General features: G+C 44.9%; 1 non-coding gene across 1 annotated transcript; it reads left to right on the top strand.

Annotated features, from left to right (window-relative positions):
- Positions 1 to 6,622: 6,622 nt before the first annotated feature.
- On the top strand, positions 6,623 to 6,749 carry LOC121276633. The gene has a single exon (XR_005942709.1). It is a non-coding gene; the product is annotated as a U6atac minor spliceosomal RNA (small nuclear RNA).
- The last annotated feature ends 953 nt before the right edge of the window (positions 6,750 to 7,702 follow it).

The following is a 7,702-nucleotide window of genomic DNA, read 5'->3' as shown; positions in this document are numbered from 1 at the left end:
GGGAACTTAATTTGAATACATTTGCATCTCGTTATTGTGGCCATGTGCCAGAATCTTCCCCACGTCAAATTGAAATCCCATGTTGGCGTGATTTTTGAACGGTGTCATTTACAACCACCTTTAAAAGGCATGCACCTGGCAACCTGAGCTTTAAGGGGAACTCCGAGGCGAGTGCACACAACTTGAATTCTATAAAAATCTGGAATTAAAAATCTGGTAATGACTATGAAACCATTGCCAATTGTTGTTAAAAAAAAACCATCTGGCTCACTAATGCCCTTTATGGAAGGAAATCTACCACCCTTACCTGGTCTGACCTACATGTGACTCCAGACCCATAGCAATGTGCCCTCCAAACAAGGGCAATAAATACTGGCCTAGCCAGCAATGCCCACATCCCACAAATGAATTAAAAGTCAACTATCTGTGCCCAGGAGGTTACATATTGCACAGGGGAGAAATCCTGGACTGTGATATTTGTCTACATTTTGAGCAGGAACCAAGGTTTCACATATAATTGACACGAACAACGTTCATCATAACAAGGGGCAATAGACAACGATACATTCTTGGGAGTGTATTTACAATGGTCAACATTACATTCAAGTGATTGACACCTGTGGCCACACTGTGCTTGAGTTGGTCCAAGTCCAGTGGAATGCCTGAGGTGGCAGCTGTGGTGAAGGGTGGTGTGTCCCGCGAGGCATCGTAACAGTCGCTGACTAAATTCACCAAGAAGCCACCTAAGAAGCGGATGAAATCTTGCAAGCAGAGCTTTTTCACTTACATGTACAGGGTGCTGCCCCAGGTCCAACCTTCCACCAGGATCTTGTCTAAGGCCATGAGTGTTATGAATTCCTTTGCTGTCGACATTTTCGAGCGCATTGCCTCCGATGCTTTGCACCTCATTCACTACAACAAGTGCCGCACCATCTCAGCCAGGAAGATCCAGATCGCCGTATGCCTCATGCTGCCAGGGGAACCAGCCAAACACGCCGTCTCTGAAGGCACCAAAGCGGTCACCAAATATGCCAACTCTGTTTAGGTCGATCATTCTAAGGATGACATCTTCTTGACCTTTAAGGGGCAGATGGTCGAGTAGTGGTAATGTTACTGGACCAGGGATCCACAAGCCTAAGTGAAATTGTCGGGTATGTGGGTTCGTATCCTGCCATTGCAGCTTATGCATGCAGTGTCTGCCGGTACTGTCAAGGCCTTCCATGCTCAGTGGGCACCGAGGGGACTGGGGTGTTTTATTGACCCTCTTAATCACATTTTGTTTTAATATTTGCAAATTTCCTTTAAATTTTGTCTTTGTTTTTGCAGTTTCCCTTTAAGGGGCTGCTTTTTACTTTATCCCTGATTTTGTTCATTTAGTTTATTTGGTTAACTCAAAAGAGTTACATCTTCTTGACCTTTATAACCCTGCACTACAGCTTGGTGCGTCACCAGCATCCACAGCAGAGGTGGAAGTGGCATGCTGACTGCTATGCCCTGTTGTCTGTGATGACCTTGATGGGCATCCTCTGGACAGCAGGAACCTGGACTGCTTATGTGGTCCTGCGGTGTGGTAGTGGCACCTCCTCGGCGTGTGGAGCTGGAGCTGCTAGGGTCACAGGAAGGGGGGATTCGGATGGGCCAGACCTGATGGTGTGCACCTGCCGATCCTCCTCCCTATGAGGGCCCCCGGCTGATTCCTTGAGAGGAAGGGGAGCTGGAGTGAGCTTGAGATGCCCAGCCCCCTCCCCCCTTGCATTAACAGTGGTGGACGCCAGCAAGCACCACAGCAATAGAGTGCAGCTCCTGCAGCAATGCATGTCTTGGACCAAGTCTCCATGGCGGCCATTGCCCTACCAATGTTGACCTCGGTGCATTGGCATGCTGGCACTATCACTTCAAACTGAAGGCATACGGACTCCTCCACCTTGCCTTGCAATCTGAGGAGTGCAACAGCCATCTCTTCCTGATGTTCTTAAGCTTGTCTTTGCAGCTCCAGCAACTGAGGCATGACCAAGTCCAGAAGATCCACATCTGGCTCAGACTCAGCAATTCCTGGCCTCCAGCAATCCTCTGAGTGCCCTCAGCCTGGGATGTCCCTACCTCTGCCTGCTGTGGATCAGACTGCGCGATGTGCTCTCCAGGTTGTGACGCAGAGGCTGCTCTAGAACTAGGTCTCACTGAGCTGTGTGTTTCTGCTCTGGTGGAGGGTGTGGGTGAGCTCTGTGATGGGTCTTCAATGTCGTTGTCTCCGGATTCCTCTTCTGTGATGTTGTTGGAGCTGGAGTCAAGGGCCTGCTTCCCAGATATGCCCACAAAAGAAAGGAGAGATAATTAGTGCATGGCAGGGGCCTGTGAAACAGGAGACATTACTCACAACACGGTTGTCTGATGGAAATTGCACTACTGGATCCTCATTTGGTTGACTACTGCTAACCTCATTGTTAGCACATGGATGGTCCACATCCTCGCCAGCCAGCTGAATTGCTCTATTTTCAAAGTCTTTCAGGACCTTGAGTTTGGGCATTCCTCCATCAGCCTGGGACCTCTCCCTTTTGTTGTGAGCCATCTTGTCCTGCATGAAGACAGATGGAGAGAGTGTAAGCAGGGTGCCTGCAAGGCCAGATGAGAAGGATGTCTAGCACATGTGGATGGTGAATGGTGCCATGGACAAGATGAAGACATGATCCACAGAGCAGATGAAGGTGAGTGTGAGAGAGTGAATGGGGATGTCCCTTGGGCTAGCAGTGAGTGAGATCCCTATGGAGGTGCGTGTGAGAGTTGAGAGTGATGAGACTAGTGGCTTAGCCTGGTGGAATGGAAGAGATCATTCATCCTCATTTGGCTCTGGGTGGCTGTCCTCTTTTGGAGTGAGTTGACACTGAACACAACTGCCATCACCTCCCATGTTAGATAGGTGACCTTGCTTGCTGGTCTTCACCCAGAGCGGGGGGTAGAGGACATCAGGGCGGGCCTCCAATGCACCTGGTAGGCATTCAAGAGAGGCATCGTTAAATTTGGGAGCAGTATATTTCCTAGCTTTGGCAGCAATCAGTTCCCAGCAGCTTCCTATCCCTGGCAGAGTGCTAGCTCTCTGCAGGGGCAGCCTTTAAATATGGCGCCTGGATTACTGAAGCTCGGAGTTCACGGCAGAGCAGGCGAATCAGAGGCCATCCCGCCAGCGAACCAACGTAAAACCCGTGTCTCTGATTTATTTTAACAATGCTCCACACGGTGAAATTCCGCCATTGCTGTCAGGGGTCAAACGCCAATTTCCCCGCCTGACATTGGACTTTGCCAATTTCAGGGAAAAATTCGACCCTCAGTGGGTGGGACTACCCTTGCCTTATTCTTACCTACTGCTGGAAGGGTGCATATGTCAAGAATGATGCCATATCATTCTCCTCCCAATTTGGCCTGTGGGAATGTAATCCCATTGGGAGTTCAGGAATCTGGAATCACCCCTTTAAATTTAAAAGCACCCAGCTTAGTAACTGCCGAGAATGAAATCTTTGGACAGATTTTCACTTAGCGCAATCTCTAATCCACCGTTCATACATGCACACACACATACACACTTCTGAATTTAATTCCATTCTTTTCAAAATGGTGCTAATAATTTTCGTTCAATTGCACAGAAAATTAAAGTTACTTTGATTTGATTTAGAAAATTGATTTATATCGTAATTCACCTTCGAAGTAGTGGAGTTTAAAAATAAATTTCAATCTCAGATATCAATCGTGTATTCATACATTGATGTATTATTTAAAAGAAACCCATTTGCTTTTGCTGCTCAGAATGCCTCTCACTGCAAGTTGCCATTTCAGTCACTCAGTTCCATATAGCCTCATTTCAAACTTATCTGTCTTTCTCCGCACTGGCTTCTCCCAAACTGACCTATCATGCACACCTTCTGATTCTCACCTCATTCGGTGTTCCTGCAATTCTCATTCCTAGCGCTCCTCACTCTCTGAGCTTTCTGAGACACGTGCAATCCCTGCCACATCTGTCCTCGGCCTCACTGTGACAGCTGCAGGGAAAGAAATGTGTGTACACTGCTGACTGCTTACCCTTGTCTATTCCCCCAGTGTGATCTCTTTCAATCAGTATAAGCAATCTCTTTCTGGGAAAAAATGCAGAGTTAAAAATTAGAGAGGAGAACTCCACCACTTCAGCTTTTGCTTTTGGCTCTGTATACTGTTATTTAATTTTTATTTGATTTATATTATTCACAATATTGGGAGAAAAGTCGTTAGTTCCTCCTTTTGTCCTCCTCCTCCTCCATGACATGGATTTTATTTTTCTTGACTGGATTTTGAAAGATAAAGTAAAAGAAAAAACTTGCATTTGCGTAGCATGAATTTCTACCCCAGGACATCTTAAGGTGCTTAATGGCCAATGAAATACTTTTGAGCGTAATCACTGCTTTAATGTAGGAAATATCAGTCAATTTTTGCACAGCACGCTCCCTCAACCAGCAACGTGATAAGTGGCTAGGAACATAAGACTTAGCAATAGGAGTCAGCCATTCAGGCCTTCAAACCTGTTCCACCACTCAATAAGATCATGGCTGATCTGGTTGTGATCTCAACTCCACTTTCCCGCCTGCCTCCCGTAATCCTCGAATCCCTTGTCTATCAAAAATCTTACTCTGCCATGAATAAGTTCAATGACCCAGCCTCCACTGCTTTCTGGAGAAGAGAATTTTGCATACTAATAACCCTCTCGAAAAAAAACAGTCTCTTGGTCTTCATAATAAAAGGGACATCGCTTATTCTTAAACTGTGTTCTCTAGTTCTAGTCTCCCTCCTAGGTAATCTGTTTTGGTGCTGGACATTGCTGGCCTAGACCCTGGGAAGAATATCTCTGCTATTCTTTAAAATCATGCCATTTGATCTTTCACATACACCTGTGACACCTTTGACTCGGAAGCAGTACTGGAAGGATTATGCAATTTCTTTAAACTGTCCAGGGAATCTGTAATTATTTTGAGAATATTTGAAAAGAAATTTTAAGGGTTTGCATCAATTTATAAAGGGATCAATTGTACTTTCCTGGATAATAAGAAATGCTGTTTCATATGACATGGTGACTCTTGACCTGGAAGCAGTACCAACAGAAAAGAAGTTGATGAATATGTCATGTGGCTAGCAGGCAAAAAGGAGACCTACAAGTAGAAGAGCTGAAGGGCGAAGGCAATCAATGCACAGTGGCGGACACAAAGAGAAAACAGACAGATGGAAAGAGGAATACAGAGAATCCATGTAAGCAGAAGAAGCAAATCACTCTCAGGAAGAGGTCAGTTGTTTTTGTTTGGCAGTAAGAAGAAAAATAGAATTCCAGAAGCTCTTGGGGGAGTGATGTATGAGTGAGATAAAAGGGACTGACTCATAAGAAGCAGTGTTAATAGCTAGAGATAAAAATGGTGGGTATAGTGTTAATGTCACTGGACTAATAATCCAGACGCCAAGGTGAATGCTCTGGTGGAAGTTAAATTAAGTTAGTAAATCTGGAATATAAACCTAGTCCCAATAATGGTGATCATGATAGCTATCATCAGAATCACAGTGCAGAAGAGGCCCTTTGGCCCATTGAGTCTGCACATGCATGTGGGAAACTCCTGACCTACCTATTTAATCCAATTTACCAGCACTTGGCCCATAGCCTTGAATGTTATGACGTGCCAAATGCTCATCCAGGTACTTTTTAAAGGATGTGAGGCAACCCATCTCCACCACCCTCCCAGGCAGTGCATTCCAGACCGTCACCACCCCCTGGGTAAAAAAGTTTTTCTTCACATCCCCCCTAAACCTCCTGCCCTCACCTTGAACTTATGCCCTCTTGTGACTGACCCTTCAACTAAGAGGAACAGCTGCTCCCTATCCACCCTGTCCATGCCCCTCATCAATTGTTGTATAAACGCATCTGGACCACTAAAGTCCTTCAGGGAGGGAAATCTGCTCTCCTTACATGGCCAGGCAAATGACAAGAAGCAACTAAAAGCTCAAAACTGCCTTGAAAATATACTACTCACAACAGCTACACAAATCCTATAATGACCAAAGTCTCTGCTGTTTAGAACGCATTTAAATTTAGCTTGCAGTCATATCAATCAGTTCATAAAGCCAATCTCACTAGCTTTTACTTACCAAGTGTTCCAACAGGTAGGAATCTGACCCACCCAGTTAAAATCACATCAGGATACAAATGACATCATTGGACCCCAAAGTGAATTTGTTTGAGTTTTTTGCCTCTTTCCAGCAGGTGATTTGTGGCCTGAGTTAGATCCAGAGTTAAAATAGTAGTTGGTGGGTTTCAGTAAAAAAGTGCGATCAGTTGATTTTTGTGATTTTAATTGCTCATTTTCCCGTTTCTGTCAGGTGGATTGCTTGAGAGACAAAACAACTCACAATTGTAGTTTAATCTTTGCTTCTGATTTTAAAACTCAGATGTTTGTTGCACACATAACAACAATACATTGATTTCAATGCTATACTATCAATAAATTAACTTACACAAATCCAGAAATGATGATACCAGTGAAGAAGCCTACACAAATTCACAGCTCCATCTAATTTGCTGAGCTTGCAACTCACTGGAACTGGATTCACTTCCTTGGCCATAGTGTTGTATGAAAGGAGTGACGGTTTGCATTCCCCTTGATAATGATGGAAGGGGCCCTAAAAACCTTACAACACACAAATTGTTAAGGCGTTACCATCTACTTAGTGGCACCTGACCATTTTACTTACCTGAGCAGAGAGTTGGGAGTTAGAATGGATGTGGAAGGAATTGGGAGCACGGGGGAGAAGATAAATTGAGGCCCAGGCTCAGGACCTACCACTTACCTGGAGCAAGAGTCAGGAGCCCGAGTGGACCAGCAATGCACTGGAGTTTGAAAAAGTGAAAAAACAAAATCAAACTGTGACATCACAGGAAGGTTGTGAATTGATTGGCTGGAGAGTATTGCTGCTATGTTTCCCTTTCTCCAAAATTGACAAGTTAGTCTGAGCAAGTGGAGAATTAAAAAAAAATACAGGTTAAGTAAAGCACGTAGTTTCCTGTATAGTGATGTCAACAGAAGGGAATTGTGGAGCTGGTGAGCCTTTCTCTTTATAAAAAAATAGTAGAAAGGTTTATTAGTGGTAGCAAGGTTTATTATCTAATAGGTAGAGGAATGGCTGGGCAGCTCCTACCTGTCAAGTGCACATCCTGTGCTCTACGGGAACTCCAGGATAGTTCCCAGGTTCTGGATAACCACTTGTGCAGGAAATGTCACCAGTTGCAACAGCTCAAGCTCCACGTTTTGGAACTTTAGCAGCAGTTTGTGTCACTGCAGCCCATCCATTAGGTTGAGAGCTTCATGGGTAGTACATGTATAGATGTAGTCACCACACAGCTTAAGGGTATGCAGGGAGGCAGGGAATGGATGACCACCAGACAGTCAAGAAGAAACAGGCAAGTAGTGCAGGAGCCACTGAGTGCATTTTGCTCTTCAAACAGTATTGTTCTGAACGCCAATGAAAAAGTGATGGTTCATCTGGGGAGTGCAGCCAGAGCCAATTCTATGCTGCCACAGTTGCCTCAGTTGCGCAGGGGTATGAAGAAGACTGGAAGAGAAATTGTGATAGAATATTCAATACTTAGGGGAACTGATAGGTGTCTCTGCAGCCACAGACATAAATCCAAGGTAGTATGTTGTCT

The sequence above is a fragment of the Carcharodon carcharias genome, chromosome 3 (assembly GCF_017639515.1).
Source record: "Carcharodon carcharias isolate sCarCar2 chromosome 3, sCarCar2.pri, whole genome shotgun sequence".
In the NCBI taxonomy this organism is placed as follows: Eukaryota; Metazoa; Chordata; class Chondrichthyes; order Lamniformes; family Lamnidae; genus Carcharodon; species Carcharodon carcharias.
The sequence above is the reverse complement of the archived record's forward strand: the minus strand, read 5'-3'. Positions and strand labels throughout refer to the sequence as shown.